We start from the raw sequence: 17,484 nt of genomic DNA, 5'->3' as shown, positions 1-17,484 counted from the left end.
TCTGAAAAGTAAAAGGACAGAAATGTGCCTCATTTTCCTTCTTTTTTGCACTGTCCCTCCATAAATCTCAGCAGACTCTTACCTTTCAACTGTCCAAATCTTCACAAAACACCCAGATTTTGTCTCATAGCAGCAATGGAGATTATTTTTCTCCATTGTTACTCCAAAAAAAACATTCTCTTTTCTCTGTTACTTTAATTCAACAGCACTGATGTACTGCGTGAGAGTGGGAATGCAACTCCTATACGCAAGTGCAGTACATCACAAATCACAGAAGAATGGCAAACAATGCAGAGGAACACTGTGGCTGCACTACACGAAGACAGTATTTAAGAAAGGTAAGCAATTTCTTCTTAAATAATGTCATTGTATAATAGCAATAACCCACTCGTGGCTTTGCCCTTACAATCAAACCACAACAACCGCGAGCAAATGCTGATACAGCCACACCCACTCTTGGGTTATTGCTTTATTAGTCAGTACTATTGGTCTCTAGTTTTTCATTCTCGTCTATTTCCCTTCTGACGTATGAATTTAAGTATTCCATTACATAACTCTTTTTACATAAAATCTTAATTTAACAATTCATTTAAAATATTACATTTTTTTTGACAGTCCCTTACATTTTCATAATGTCATACCCTATTCCACCTGGTGCTGCAGTGGAATCCATATGTACTTGTCCTAATACTTTCTCTCGCTCATTTAAAGAATTCTCCTTTTCCAATTCTTTATTCTCTTTTTCTTTTAACATTTTTACTTTCCATATTTTTTCACCACTTTCTGTTTTCTTTAAATACTTTTTGTACAGATTGTACTACACTGCTCATAATATTTTCCTGACTTCTGTTTCTCCTTTTACGTTTTTTTCTCTCATTGCACTACCATCTTCCTTTACTAACCTGCTTAAGCAACTCAATACTTCTCTTTTCCTTGTAGAAAATATCTTTGCTTATATAATAATTACTTTTTTTTTTTCTCTCAATTTCTTTCATATAATTCTTTTTCTTTGTCAAAGTACTTCCTATCATTATAGGATCATAGGAAGTTACTAGGCTAATAGCCCAAGGGCCCTTACAAGCCTCGTCACATTTTACCTTGTAACCATGATCAGCACCTATTGCCCCTGTCCAAGAGGGACACAGGTGGAACCCCTGGGGTGAATTTATGGTTACCCATCCAATCATCCAGACTGTATTTGAAGAGGGCCAATGGTGTCCTCTGTTTGACATGAAGTGGGAGTCTATTCCAAAGGTGTGGTAACCTTTGGGAGACAAATCTGTCCCTCCAGCAAGTTCTATTTATGTCACATACCAGGTTTAGGTTTTTAGAGTGAGTAACCCATATGCCATTTGACTTGAGGATGTGCAGCATTTCCAATAAAACGGGGTCAGAAATCACCTTATATGCAAGGCAGAGATCACCTCTGAGTAATCTGTATGAAACAGAATAAAGTGACAGTGATTTCAGCTGATCCACATAGGATAGCTGCTGAAGACCTTGAATTTTCTTTGTGAGGAACCTTTGTGGTCTGTCCAATTGCTGCAGGTGCTTTGAAAGGTACATGCCAAAAGGGACATTGTACTCAGTTATTGGCCTAATGAGTGAAGAGTTCAGAGAGGTGATAACTTCACTTTTTCTTGAGGCAAAGCCCTTACTTATGAGGTGAGCCATATAGAATGCCCTGCTTCCCACTCTGGAGACATGGTGATCAAAGGCAAGGTTGCTGTCAACCTGAGTGCTGCGATCTCTCTCCACTGAGTGTGTACTTAGGGTATTGCCATTGATGTGGTAATTTTCAGGAACATCACTCTTGCCAAAAGTGATAATATATTTTTTGCATTGGGTTTGAGGCCATGACTTTGGCATCAATCATTTGCATTAGACCTCCTTGATGGATGTTTGACATCATTTGGAGATTCTATCACCGCAGCCAGTTTGCAGTCACCAGCAAACTTTGTCAGCCACAGACCTTTAGTTTTTCCTTGTACTTAAATAGAACCTAAACAGTAGAGGTCCCAGGACTGATCCCTGTGGAATAGCATTGGTAATGGGTCTGCTGCTGGAGTTGGATTCCCCTATTTTGACTATATGGGTTCTATTAGAGAGCCATTATGTTCTAAATCTTACGATTCATCATTGCATGTTCTTTTATATTTTTCTTTCTCTACTTTTCTCACATCATACTGCAACTGTAAAAGAACAATTATATTTTCATTAAATATCATGCACCATTCAGACCAACTTTTATAAAATGTTGTCATGGTAATATGTTCTTTCTATAACTGTATTACTAATAGTGTTCCTTTTTCATTCCATGTGTTTTCATTTATCCTAGTTTTGCCTTTGCCTATTTTTATATATTCCTTGGTTTCATTTATTTCTAATCATAATGAAAAATTATCAGAAAATGCTGTTGCATCTACCTCCCTTTTCCTATAACTAAACTTTCTGATAGTATAAAATAATTTAATTCCGTTCTATACATACAGCTTTTGTAAGTTCGTGAATTTTTGTCCCAAAGTTTTAACTTACCATATCTTATATCTTCTAATATTTTCTTATATCATTACATTTTCTTTTATGATTGCCTATTGAATCACAGTTAGTCTCCTGTTACTATAATATTCCTATTTATCACTGCATAGTCTAAAATCTGATGAAATAAGCTCTTTCTTTACAGTTACTGTAAGCATATAACGGTTTAATTCTATATGCCTGTGCTTTCCATTTTAAATCTACAATGGTTAATCTTCTATTTTTGCTAAAGTTGCATCTAATATCTGCACTGTATTTCTACTGAATGTGGCTACTCCAGAACAGCTCTCAATTCCCACATTTCAGATAATTGCTCCTCCCCATAGTTTCTCTGCATTTGTTAAAACTCTTGTATTTTCTAATATAATCAGTTCCTGCTCATATACTCTCAGTACCATTCAAATTTACAGAAAGCACTCTAACATTTTCATTTCACTTCTTCCTTAGATTGGTGGTTTCTTACGTTCACAGATAACTGCTAGGATAACTTTCTTAACTGGTTAGGCTTTGGATGGCCTATGTTCCTCCCAAAGATGAGAAGCAAGGCCTGTACCTTGCGTGTAAGTCAAACACCTTCCCAATGTACCAAGCTGCAGTCATCAGCTGTACAGTCCTCTTCATACACTTCTTGTTTCTTTGTACTTCTCCCTTTAAATGTTCTTTTTCTGACTTTCACCCTTTTACCAACACACTTTTTTCCTTCCTACCTCCCTATTTATGCCAACACTTACTCCACAACCTACTTCTACGTCCCTTTGCTTTGCTTTTCTCGTTTATCTTTTCCTGTTTGTTCTTGTAAAACTTCTACTCTTTGCTCGTTTGCTTCACATTATTTTTCTTTCCTCTTATTTTTGTTTTTCAATCCATAAATGTCCATTTTTATTAAATTATACAATTTCAATTCACATTTTATTTATTTATTCATTTTTGCTTTGTGTCCCATTTCTCTACAAATATAACATTTCCTTTTGTCGCAGTTACTTATCAAATGTCCTTTTCCAAAACCAGCTTTTGGCTTGCACCAGTATGTTACAGCACTCCTATTCCCCTCCACATTTATCCTGCTTGGGATATCAATACATTTTTCCTCTTTCTATTTTTAACAGAATATTACAATCCTAGCCACCAATCCATAAACCCTTTTGTCATATAATTTTGGAATGCTCAGTACTTCTTTACATAATAGGACGGCACAGTGGTGCAGCAGTAGCATTGTCGCCTAACAGCAAGAGGTTCTCCGATTCAATTCTTGGCTGGGGGGCCTTCTGTGTTGACTCTGCATGTCCTCCTTGCATTCAGGTGGGTTTGTTCTGGCTGCACCAGTTTCCTCCCAAAATTCAAAGACATACGTCTGGAGCATTTGTTCTCGGGCATCCGCTGAAAATTGGCTTCTTTCCAAGACCGACTTTCTCAGTAAACAAAATGTTAAATAAATAAATAAAGAAAGAAATAATCATAGGATCATAGGAGGTTACTAGGCTAATGGCCCTGGGGCTTTTACAACCCTAGCCAGTAGTTTATTCCCAAAAGAGAAACCTCAGTCAGCACCTGACACCCCTGTCAATGAGGGACACAGGTGGAACCCCTGGAACATGTCTGTGGTTTCCCATCCACTCATCAAGGTTTTGTTTGAAGAGGGTCAGTGATGTACTCTGTTTGATGTGTATGAGAAGCCTATTCCAGAGACAGGGCAGCCTCTGGGAGACAAACGTGTCTGTACAGCAGATTTTGTTAATTTCACATATTAGATTTAGGCCTTTCAACCAGGTAATGCATGAGAAGTTAGACTTACGGATATGGAACATCTGTATTAGGGCAGGGTCCAAGAATGTCTTGTAGGCGAGAAGACACAGATCACCTCTGAGCAATCTGTATGATATGGAGTAGAGTAATAGTGATCTGAGCCTGTCCACATAGGACAGGTGTTGGATGCCATGAATTCTCTCTGTGAGTTATTTCTGTGGCCTTTCCAGCTGGTGCAGGTGTTTGGAGAGGTATGTACCAAAATGAGTCATCATACTCAATTATTGGCCTAATGACAGTGGAGTACAGAGAAGTAATAAGATCCTTTTTTTCTGAATGCAATCCCTTTACTTATGAGATGAACCAAGTAAAAGTCTTTTCTGACCACTGCCGCTACATGATGGTCGAATGTGAGATTGCTATCAACCCGAGTACCCGGATTGCTCACCACAGGTTGTGTGCTTAGGTGGTTGCCGTTGATGTGGTAATCAGTAGGGGCTGTGTTTTTGCCAAATGGTATGATAATACATTTTTCTGCATTTAACTTAAGACCGTGACTTTGGTACAAGTCATCTGTCTTTTTTGAGACTCTCTTTCTGTCCCTGTTTGGAAGTGTACATGCAGTTTCTTTTTGTTACCCTTTAAAATGTTCAACGGGCTACATTCTTTTTTTATATTCTCCAAGAAAGAACATTTTCCATTGAAGAAACAGTTTCAAATATAATGTCACAAAATGTTTCTCTGTTAATAAGAATAAATGCTCTTACCTCATGTGATTTTACATACAAAGGATTTAGTAAATTGTCTCATACTTCACACCTATCCTTTTGTCTTCTTTACTTTGAATCCTTGCCATGTACATCTGTTTTTCATTTTCTTCTATCTCCACTATTCTTCGAGATTGTCTCTGCATCCTTATTTTGTATTTTCCCCATAATCCCCCTGGAAACATCTTCATTATCTGGCTTACTCTGCATCACTTTTTCTTTAAGTAAATCATCCTAAACCCTCCTGACTGGAGGGTTGTAATTACACATCCATCATTTGCTGACTCATCTCCATCAAACATATTTATTTGAAACATCTTCTCAGGATCCTGCACATAATTTTAGGTCTCAATATTTGCTTTCTCCTCCATTTATCTCCGCACTCCATCATCTCCTACTCTCTCCATCTGCCTCCTTGTTACTTCAGGCCACCTTTGTGCCTAATATAGAAACAGGAAGTGCTTCTCCAAAATGGGACCCACTTGCAACAGTGATGAGTAGGATAAGTTCCCCATTGACTTGGCCAAATTTCTCCAGTAGTATTAATACCACCTTGGCTCTCTACCTTTCAGTCATTGCACTGCAGCCTGGTGCAGCTTCCTTGTGCCATCTGATGACTCATGTTTCAGCAGCTGCTACGGTTTTTGTAAAATCTTGTTCTTTGCTATTGCAACTGCATTATTAGTCTCTTATTAAACAGCAGTATTTTTTGCCTGGTCCATCTTTTCTATGTCACATTTCCTGCACTCCTTTTTTATTTTGAAAAATTCCTGCATTTCTGCATTCCACCACTAGCTTTCCTTATACATCTCATCTCCATATCTAGCTTGACTGTATATCTGTTCTGTTAGGGTCACACGTTGTGTTTTGTTACACTGCAGTTCTTGTTCGGCTCCACCCATTTTCTCTTCTTACAGAGGTGCTTGAACATGAAGTCTTTCCCTGACCTCATGTGCTTTCATTCCAGGGATCACAAAGACTAGGTTGAAAACCTGGAATTAATGACAACCATTTAGAGGAATATAATACTCTCTTGGATTTGTTTAAAAAGTGTCTTTTTGATTTCTTGGGTATAAAAAATATTTCTCCTTCGTATTCTAAATATCTTGCAGCAGCTGTTTCTATTCCTTAACAAAATCCATAAAAATTGGCAAAATCAACCTGGTGGGAGGTTGGCATAATGGTTAAGGTGTTTACCTTACAGACACAAGGTGCAGGGTTTGATATTCACATGGGCTAATTGGCTAGGCTTAAAAAGACCCACAGGAGCAGTTAGAGTACTACTAATCTATGAGCCTATGTTAAGCCACAGTTTCGGGGGCTGGGGGATTCCAGAAAAATATGGGGTGATTATTGGAACGTTCTTATAAATTGTGGGGGAGGACAAAATCAAGACATCAACTGTATTGGAAGTTCACTTGCTTTTGAAATGTAATAATTTCTTACTAGAGATTTGACTATTGACAACGTATGGTAATACCTATTTTAATAGAAATTCATACCATTATATAGTTTTGGTTATAGTATGCATTATTTTAGCATTTCTCTTATTCCACAGCTTTTTATACGTGTTTAATATGTGCCCTCCTTTATTAACGTCCCCCTACTATACACCGCTCTCTCACCTAGCCCGCTCTCTTTCTTCCATCTTTACTCTTAAACTGTACATTGACTTAGACCTATCTAAGGTAAGATTAACACTCTACCTGTATAACTGTTAATACATCAAATACTGTGAGTGTACTCGAGTCCTATGGACGTATCCTTGTGATTAACCTTGTGAAGTGATTGTGCTAACTGATGTTAATGACATTGAATGTAATTACTGTCTTAGATTTAATCATTTGTTATCTTTATTCATTTTTATTACTATTCTGTATCTCAGATTTTGTTATCGTACACGGCATACTAATTTGTGGAGCTTTTCTCCCCAGGCCTCCACTGAAAAAAGTTTCCAGGTCAGTCGGACTAACCTGGTCAACAAATGTCAAATAAAAAAATAAAATAAAAAAATTTGCATTAATGAGCCTCTGCCTTTTTAAACAACCACTTTAGTACTAACTATTTAACTGCTGTTTTGCCGAGATTGTTTTACTCCCAAAAAAATTAACCTGCCAAAGTTCCAGAGAGGAGTATATTTTCTGTTGTAGCCATATGAGTTAACTTATTCCTGTCGAGTGTGAAATAGTAAGACAGAGTCCTTCAGTGATCTTGCATTACTGAAATAGGAACACTTAGTTACCCAAGATCCTCCAATAGTACTTAATAGGAGTATAGTGGTGCAGTCCACCTACTGCAACCCCCAAACTCCCCAAAATCAAACCTGGCATTCCTGAGATCAGATTTATGGCAGATGGTGTGTCACCTTTATCACTAGTTTCTCTTTTCTTGACACCTGGGTGATCATGGAGTTAATATACAAAACGGCAGTGTGGGAGGAGCATAGCACTGACATGGGAGAGTTGCAATTGAACTAATCCCTGCACAAAATACTACACTGAAGGTGTCATGCACAGCTTCAGTGGCTGATCTGAGTTTGACATATCTGCTTTGCTGTTGGGTGTTATGCTTTCAGGACTTGTAGTGAATCCTAACATTTACCCATTTGATTATCCCCCAACTCCTGGTTTCCCGGCCTAATATAACTCATTACAACACCTGGTTTCCTTACGTGGTGTAACTCATTACAATGCCTGGTTTCCTTTCCTGATGTAACTCATTACAAAACCTGGTTTCCTTACCTGATTTGCTTTATTACAACACCTGGTTTCCTTACCTGGTGTAACTCATTACAACGCCTGGTTTCCTTACCTGATGTAACTCATTACAATACCTGGTTTCCTTACCTGATGTAACTGATGACAGCACCTGGTTTCCTTACCTGGGGTAACCCATTACAATGCCTAGTTTCCTTATCTGATGTAACTCATTACAACACCTGGTTTCCTTACCTCATTTACTTTATTACAATACCTGGTTTCCTTACCTGGTATAACTCATTACAACACCTGGTTTCCTTACCTGGTGTAACTCATTACAATGCCTGGTTTCCTTCCTTTATACCTGCCTACCCTTTGAAACTGTATGACCTCTCCCTTTCTGCACTGATTCCAAAGCTGCAATAAATGTTCCTCAATGTATAAAAACTAACAAATTATCTACATTTTTGCATTTTCATTCTGTAAATATTATTTCAAAACTTTTCTTAAATTGTGTTCAGTAGGTGTCAAAGTGTGAACTGTATCTTTTTTCCTCTGTGCATTTTATTTAAACACATATCTGTGTGTTTTTCCCTCTTCACACAGGATTATATATTTTCTATTACTTGCATTACATTTTCTATACTGTTTCATCTTTTGTGTGTGTGTGTGTGTGTGTGTGTGTGTGTGTGTGTGTGTGTGTGTGTGTGTGTGTGTGTGTGTGTGTGTATGTAAGAGAGAGACTTATTTCAGGTACTGTGCATACCTCTCAATGTCTTAGTGAAAGAAATCTGGACAAAGCATTAAATAATTGGGGAGAAATGCCGAAAAATAGGGACAGATTTTAAATATTGCTCTTATAAACTTGCTATTTCTGAAGGACATGAAGTCTGTAAAGTACAGTTTTGTACCTACCATAAATGTAGATGTTCGAGGATCTCCATTGCTGCAGTCCTTACATATGGGTATTCCGCTGTCCACAATCGGCCCGAATACCAAAGGGCTAGAACCGGCGTCGGTCATCGGCGCCTGACCGACGCCATAACCTCAGTCTTTCTTGCCTCAGATGTCAGAATGCAAAAAACACCACCCAAACCCCAACCTAAAAAGAAAAAGGGGGGAAGGAGGGAGGTGTTCTTGGACTGCAGCAATGGAGATCCTCGAACATCTACATTTATGGTAGGTACAAAACTGTACTATGTTCTTCGTCTCCCATTGCTGCAGTCCTTACATATGGGTAGAATCCCAGAGCAACGGAAAAAAAAAGGGAGGCTGGCCAACTAAATAGCATCAGGGGCTGCTAACATGCCCTGTAAGATTGCAGTGGCAAACCCAGCCCTAGACCTAGAATAAAGAGGTAAATGATAATGCTTTGTAAAGGTATGTACAGAACTCCAAGTAGCTGCCTCTAGAATGTCTTTAGTAGCTACCCCTCTCAAAAAGCAGTAGAGGTGGAGCCCTAGTAGAATGAGGCCTGATCCCAACTGGAACATCCTTGCCATGATGAGAGTAACAAAAGCAATACAATGGCCAATCCACTTGGAAATAGTTTGTTTGAGACAGCCTTCCCTCATGAGTCAAAGCAAACGAAACAAATAATTGTTGAGATCTTCTGAACTCTTTGGTTCTGCTCAAATAATACCTTAACTGCCTATGTACATCCAAAGAATGCAAAACTTTTTCCCCTTCATTTTGGGGTTAGCATAAAAAGTAGGCAAATGTATAGATTGGTTCAATGCCACATTAGAAATCACTTTAGGCAGAAAAGTAGGATTAGTGAAACTCTGTCATTGTGAAAAATCAGAAAAGGTTCCACTGCCATGAGGGCCTGTAATTCAGATACCCGTCTAGCAGAAGTAACAGCCAATAAAAAAGCAGTCTTCCAAGACAACAACTGCAATTCAGCTGTAGCTGCAGGTTCAAAAGGAGGCAGAGTCAGCTTTTCCAAAACAAAATTAAGATCCCAGGTAGGAGTAGGAGCCCTCCGTGGGGGTCTTATATTTTTGCCCCTCTAAGAAACTGTTTAACCAATGGATGTGAAAATAAAGGAGGGTCACAATCATAGTGAGCAGAAATAGCTGCAGCATGCACTTTTACAGAAGAGAAGGACAAACCCTTGTCCAATAAAATAGTCAAATATTGCAATGTACAACTCAAATTAGGCAATTTGACATCAAAGCCTTTAGCTGAACTCCAAAGAAAAAATCTCTTCCATTTACCAGCATAAACTTTTCGAGTACTAGGGCGCCTGGCTTCCAAAATAACATCCAAAACTTGTTGAGGGAGCTGAAGGTGCTCCTTCTCTAAAACAGAATGCCAGGCTGTCAGGTGTAGGGATTGCACCCTGACATTGAGAAAATGATTGTTTTCCTGAGACAATAAGTGAGGAATCTGTGATAATGGCCAAGGTGTTCCATGAATTAAGCTCCTCAACAGAGGGTACCAATGCTGACGAGGCCAATCCGGTGCTATAAGGATCATGCAAGGTTTGTCCCTCCTGACTTTCAACAGCACCTTTGGAAGAAGAGGCAAAGGAGGAAAAGCATACACGTGAAGGTTGCTCCAACTGAAGGATAGTGCATCTATTTTCCAGGCTTTTGGATGAAATAGCCTTGTGCAAAACAGTGGCAGTTGGAAATTCAGAGGAGAAGCGAACAGATCTATGTCTGGAGTTCCCCAAGCCATGGTCAACTGAAGAAACACCTGAGGGTCCAATTTCCATTCGTGAGGATCCACAATCTGTCTGCTCAGAACATCTGCTAAAGAATTTTGTGCTCCTGGCAGAAACTGTGCTCGAAGAGTGATGTGCAGATTCAAAGCAGTTTCCCATAACAGCATTGCTTGTCTGCAAAGAGGGTAAGAATGAGTTCCCCCTTGCTTGTTGATGTACCACATGACAGTCGTGTTGTCTGTTCGAATCAACACCAGTCCTGGTTGAAGTAGGCTCTTGAATCCTTCCAAAGCAAATTGAACTGCCAGCATCTCTTTCATGTTGATATGCAAGTGAAGTAGCTCTGGGGCCAAAGGTCTTGAATCCATTTTCCTCTGAAATGAGCTCCAGGCTGACTCGTCTGTCATCAATATCTGACTTGCCTCTGGTTGGGTCACAGAGAGCCCCTTGTTTAGGTGACATTCCTGAGCCCACCACAGAAATTCTTTCTGAATGCAAGGTAGAATGACAGTGTCCAAATCGTGGCTGTGTTGAGTCCAAATGCTTTTGAGATACCATTGTAGCTTCCTCATATGCAGTTTGGCATTGGGAAGTACTAGAATGCAAGATGCCATGAACCCCAAGGCTTGAAGGACTGTCCTTGCAGTCAGCCTGGACATTACTGATAGCTGTTGGAAGTATAGGTGAAGATTTCTTTGTTTGTCCGGGGTAAGAAATGCCATCTGAGCAGCTGTATTCAGTCTTACACCCAGAAAACACATCTCTTGTGAGGGTACTAGACTGGACTTTATTTCGCTCACAGAATACCCTAGGCATCTTAAAACTGTCATTACATACTGCAGATGTTGAAGAAGTTGGGCCTTGCCTTGAGCCAGAATCAAACAGTCGGCCAGATAAGGATAAATTTGCATTCCTGTTAGTCTGAGAAAAGCTATTACTGGAGCCAGGACTTTTGTGAATACCCTGGGCTAGACAAGCCAAAGGGCAATGCAGAGAACTGATAATGCAAATTCCCATTCAAATCTCAGGAATTTCCTGCAACTGGGCCTGATAGGAATGTGAAGATAGGCCTCTTTGAGATCCAGAGTCACCATCCAGTGATCTTTGCCCAGCATAGGTAACAGCTGTTGCAGTGTTAACATCTTGAATTTTGGAATTTCCAGAAAGGTGTTTAGAATGGACAAATCCAGAATTGGTTTCCAAGTATTTCCTTTCTTTGGCACTAAGAAAAGACGGAATAAAACCCTGTGCCTCTTTCTGCAGAAGGTACTTCCTGTATTGCTCCCAACTGAAGCAGAGAAGAAATTTGTGTCTGTGCTTCCAGTCTTTGCTGATGAGGCACATCCGGCATACCTTTGAAAGGAGGGAATGTGTGAAAATAAAATTTGTAGCCTCGATTTATTATGTCCAATACCCATTTGTCTTGGGTAACCAAATGCCAATTCCTTTGAAAAGTCCCAGTTTTCCTCCTAGAGGAGCTGCCAGCAAGGCAGAGTCCGCAGCTGAAGACACGGGTCATTGGGTCTGTTTCCAAAGGACTGACCCCTGCCCTCCCAGCAGAAGGGGTAGAAGAACTCAAAGACCTAGAAGTAACAGGGCCCTGAGAGGAAGCCCTACCTCTACCTCACCTGCCCCTAGATTGATAATCCAAGAGGGAAAGACCATCCCTTAGCAGGCCAATTCCTACTGAACTTAGGGGCTGAACCTGTAAAAGTCCTTAACTGTCTGCATAGACTTAGCTTTTTCCTCCATTTTTTCAAAACTGATTCTACTGGAGGACCAAAAGAACATCAGATTGTAGAGGAGCATCCATAATTCGAGCTTTAACATGCTCTGACAAGGTCTGATCTTTAAGCCAGGCATGCCTGCGAACAACTGAACTAGTAGCAGCCACCCTGGAAGAAGCCTGTAAAGCATCAAAACCACACTGCAAAGAATGCTTACCAACTTGGTCTGAAGCATGCACTAAATCATGAAGCTCCTTACATTCAATACCTTCAGCTAAAGCATCTACTTTAAATTTCAATTGGCCCAGCAAATAATTTTGATACCTGAGCATATGAAACTGACAATTTAAAGCTCTCATAGCCAAAGTAGAAGAGGTATACAGTTTTACCCCACCTATCCAGGGCCCTAGCATCCTTGTCCAGAGGAACTGGATTCCTAACCACAGAAGCCCTAACACCTTTGGGGCCTTGAGTAATAGTTTCTGGATCAGCCCTAGGACTCTTATATAAGTACTTGTGAGCTTCCGAACCCTGTAGTATCTACCTGGTTTAACCGGGCAGGAGGCAGAGAATCTGGGTTAAGGGCAGCCTCAGAAAATACATCCTGAACAACATCCAGTACAGGGGGAATAGCCAAGGGCCTATGCTGAGGCAAAAACAAGAATTCTCTTAGCCTTTACGAGAATCAGAATAATCCTGGCCCTCCCATTTGAAATGTTCCCTCATGGAATGCAAAGTCTCAGAGAAAGAAAAATCTTCTGGAGGGAGTAGTGTCCTCAGCCTCCGAATCAGAATAGGGAGGGAAATCCTGAAGTTCTTCTACAGAGGAATCTGACTCATTGCAAGACTGAACCAAACCCTCCAACTCTGTCTCTACCCTGGGCCTCTTCGCAGGGGGCATAGAATCCCTAATTAAACTAATCAAATCTTCAGCCATCTTTAACATGTGCTTCCTAGGGCTGGACCCTGGGGACTAGCACCAGCAGGGGCAGACTTAGACTTAGAATGGGCTTTGCTTTGAGAAGGAGGAGGCCTAACTACCCTATGAGGGGAGGGAACCACTGACATCAGAGAAGCACCCTCAGCCTGGCCTAACACAGGAGAAGCCACTTCCTGTAGTAACAAAGGCTCCCCTTGAGACTCAGGTAAACTTTCAGAAGGAGCCGCTGAAGTAGCCAGTGGTTCTACAGGACCAGCGTCCGGAAGGCGACGACATCCTGTTTGGACCGCAAAGACTTTTCTTAGAACCAGTCAACACCAGCCTAGCACAGTCCAACCGACGTTTAATAGTACGCTTGTTAAAAGTAGCACAAAAGCGACACCCAACAACGTCGTGCTCAGGCCCCAAACAAGGAATGCAGAGTGAATGGTAATCCCTATGAGGAATCTGTTTCCCACAAGAAATACAGTTATTAACTTTTTCTGACATCCGTCAATACTGAGGCAAGAAAAGACAAAAGTGTAACTTGGTCTCCGGTCTGAAACTCGAAACCGACAATTCCAGAGCACTTGCAAATGCTGCTACTGCTTAGGACCACGCGGCAAGAAAGACTGAGGTTATGGCGTCGGTCATGCGCATTTGTACTGTTCTAGCCCTTTGGTATTCGGGCCGATTGTGGACAGCGGAATACCCATATGTAAGGACTGCAGCAATGGGAGACGAAGAACATCTCATATTTACATCATTATTTAGTGACTTCATTCCACAGATCATCCCAGATATTTGCCAGAAAATTACAAATTTGTAATTTTTTTAAAATTTAATTAACATTTGTTAACCGGGAAAGTCCGACTTGCAACAAAGCCAATTTTCAGCGGAGGCCTGGGGAGACATTCTCCAGGAGTATGTTTTTATTACATCGGAGGAAACTGGAATACCCAGAGGAAGCTCACATAAATCCAGGGAAGACATGCAGACTCTGCACAAAAAACACTCCAGCTGAGAATCAAACCGGAGAACCTCTTACTCTGAGGTGACAATGCTATCACTGTACTGTCCTCCAGATTTTATGAGGATTAAACAAAAATATGAGATGAAAATCTGGACAGTTGAGAGGTATGGTGTTTATTTCTAGAACTGCATTGTGCTTTTGTATTCCATTTCTATTTACTTTTTTTTTGTTATTTTTTTTTCTCATATGTCCTTCAGTTCCTCCCCTCCATATTTGTAGTACTATTTCTCAGCTGTAAGTGTAGAGTTTTATATTAAGCTATAACTGCTTACACACTGTAAAGGCTTCAGAGCAAACCCTGTGCTCCATCTCTGGTGTATATTATGTCTTCCACAGAGTTCTCAGGACTCTGCATTCATCCACCACTTACACACAAGACTTACTCTTGTTTCTACTACAGATCAACTATCTTCGATACCTTACATGTCAAATACATACAACTACTGTACTGTAGTGTTTATATTTCTTCAGAATACTATTCGTTAAAACAAAATGATATATGCCAAGTCCTACCTTGGCTAAAATGTTCTTAATCTTGCTTGATTTACAGTTGCATTATATAGCTAGAACAAACGTATCATAACTAAGAATGAATGGTTTGCACCTTTTCAAAAGAATCATTCGTCCACTGAGCAGCTGATACTAACTTTCTGCAAAGTAACAAATTTCAATGTACATTCTCATACATTCATTCTATATGTCTTAAAATTTGTAAAAATTTCTTTAAAAGGTCAACACTGAAGGTACGCAGTTGGAACTGACATCTGATAACACACTGTCTTGGAGAAGAGTAAATCCTTATCTTAGTATTTGCTCTATTGTCCCTTATTACTTTATCTTTCTCCCCCAGTCTAAAGTTATGGTATTGGGGAGCACCTTTAATTTCTCAGGCCCCATCACACTTACTTGTTTCTACTTATAAATCCAGCAGAAGGATATACAACATTTTAGGACTGGTTCTATAGATTTTTTTTTCTTTACAATGCTGGGAGTCTGCTGGGATCAATTAGCTCTTTTAAACTTCCCTGGCTACTAGTCAGGATTTCTATTCTCCCCCACCCTACTCCCAATTCTCACCCACCTCCATTTACTCTGCTTTTCAAGGCAGTGATCTCCTCCCATCATCAGCCTATCCAAACTTCTTCTGATCTCTCCACTCTAAACACTGCATACACCCTTATCACTCTTTAAAGCAATGCTGGATTAATACAGCCATCCCTAACACATAATCAGTTCTCATAAATCTCACTCACACAAAACTGGACCATATTTCATAAACTCAACAACAGCATTAACTTTCAAGTAGTGCTTCTGAGATCCAGCTCTTTGGTATCTCACTACCCTTTCAGAAGCATCAAGCAAACACAAACCACCACAGCTATTTCGGAAGTAAACTCTCCATACTATAAACGGATAATTCTCTCTTCTTTATTACAGCCATTCCACTACTAATATCAGGCCTCTATTGAACACTTCCTCATTATCAGCAGAATGATTACCCAACTAGTTGTCTTAATAGCCCTCTTCAGTCTCACATTGCCGGACATGAATAGCCACTACCACACAGACACAACCCAACCCATTACTCTAGATACTCCTTCCAAACTGCTAATGTACCCGTTTCACAATAACCCCTCACTTAATCAAAACTAAAATCCTCAATCTTCTCAAATATTACTTAGCTGCTCACAATCTGTCACCTAATAAATCAAATTAAGACGTGCATGTAAACTGAAACAGTCCACCAGTTTTCTCCTTCTCTTCTAGCTATTCAGTGACATCCACCCTAACCCAGGTTCAATAACCCCACACAACTCTCACCCCCTACAATTAACCACCCCCAAATAACCTTTCTGGCTTAGTCCTCTTTGCTACTAACGTAAGAAGCATCTGCAATAAATTGGCAGATGTCCATGCCTGGTTAGCTCAGAACTATCCAGATATCTTGGTAGTCAAAGACACCTAGCAAAGGCGAGAAATCAAAGATGAGATTCTACCACCACTTTATTACATATTAAGACTTGACAGAACTAAGAAAAAAGGGAGGTTGGGAGGGTGGCCTAATAGTTAAGGTATTTGCCTTACAAACACAAGGTATAGGGTTTGAATTTCACAGGGGATAATTGGCTAGACTTAAAATGGCTTGCAAGGTCAGTTAGCCTAGTACTAATCTATGAACCTATGAATCTAGGTGGTAGGATAGCCATCTTCTACAAAAAAATCTTAATGTTTCCCTCTCCCATATCAACACACCCATAATAAATAACACAGACATACTAATTTCTGTCCTACAACTGAACAAACACAAAAGTATGTGCATAATAGGAATATACATATCCCCAGCAATAACATGCATGCGAAGAAGAATTTCTATCCTGGGCATCATCTAATGTCTCTCAAAAAAAAAAACAATTATACTAGGTGACATTAAAATTGACTACCAAACCTCCCTACCAAAGTCATAAATCTATATGGGTTCTCTCGACTTATCTTCACACCTACTGACTATAACAACCAAAAAGTCAAATAGAATTGACTGGATACTACCACCAAAAACATTACAACCAGTACCTTTCCAGATGTCTTAAGTGACCATAGCCATATTTTTGCCATAAGAAATTATAAGCCTATACAAAAACTGCACCACTATAACAATTACAGAACCTGCTCTCATTCAGTGCTGAGTCATTTAATTTCTGAAATAAAGGCTGTCAAGTGAGAGGTGCTAGAAATAGTTTCTGTGAATGAAGCAGTTGCCCTTTTAACTCAATATTCATCAAAATATTAAATGCCTATTCTGCCATCAGATCAAAAAGAATTAAAACTAACTCTGCACCGTTGCTGTCAGAAGAGATTGAACAATTAAGGAGAAAACCAAGACAAGGCATGAAAATCATGAAAAAATAGTACTACAATCAACAATAGAGACAGCTTAGAAATATCACTAAAAATAAGATCAGGTGTGATAAAAAGAAGTTCCAAACAAAGCTGCACATGGAAGACCAGTACAGCGCTAAAGTCATTGCTTGGCAACAAACCATTTCCTAAATCCTGGCCAGACTGCACAACCTACCCCAGCCCTAAATAACCAAACTGCAAGCATGGCCAGTTATTTCAACTCCCAGTTTATTCAAACAGTAACCTCCGTTATCAACACCTCAAGTCCCATTGCGAATATACCCAGCTCAGAAACAAAAACAAAAATAATGTAAAAACGTTCTGCTTCCAACTGGTATTCACATCTGCTATTAAGAAGCAACTCCATAATCTAAAACTTGATGTTTTTGCACCTGACAACTTACTGACTGAATATATCAAAACAGAATCTAAAAACCTTAGCTTTTACCCAACCTATATCTTAATAAAGTGCTCTCTTAAAGAAAACTA

The 17,484-nt window shown here is 39.7% G+C and overlaps 1 protein-coding gene across 1 annotated transcript in view; it reads right to left on the bottom strand.

Annotated features, from left to right (window-relative positions):
• The window catches only part of LOC122809021 (zinc finger protein 260-like), a 596,918-nt gene that overhangs the window by 435,962 nt on the left and 143,472 nt on the right, over positions 1-17,484 (bottom strand). The window lies entirely within an intron of this gene.

This window comes from Protopterus annectens, chromosome 1.part1 (genome assembly GCF_019279795.1).
Source record: "Protopterus annectens isolate FY-2018-M chromosome 1.part1, PAN1.0, whole genome shotgun sequence".
In the NCBI taxonomy this organism is placed as follows: domain Eukaryota; kingdom Metazoa; phylum Chordata; order Ceratodontiformes; family Protopteridae; genus Protopterus; species Protopterus annectens.
Note: the sequence above shows the minus strand (reverse complement) of the source record. Positions and strands in the feature narration are given on the sequence as shown.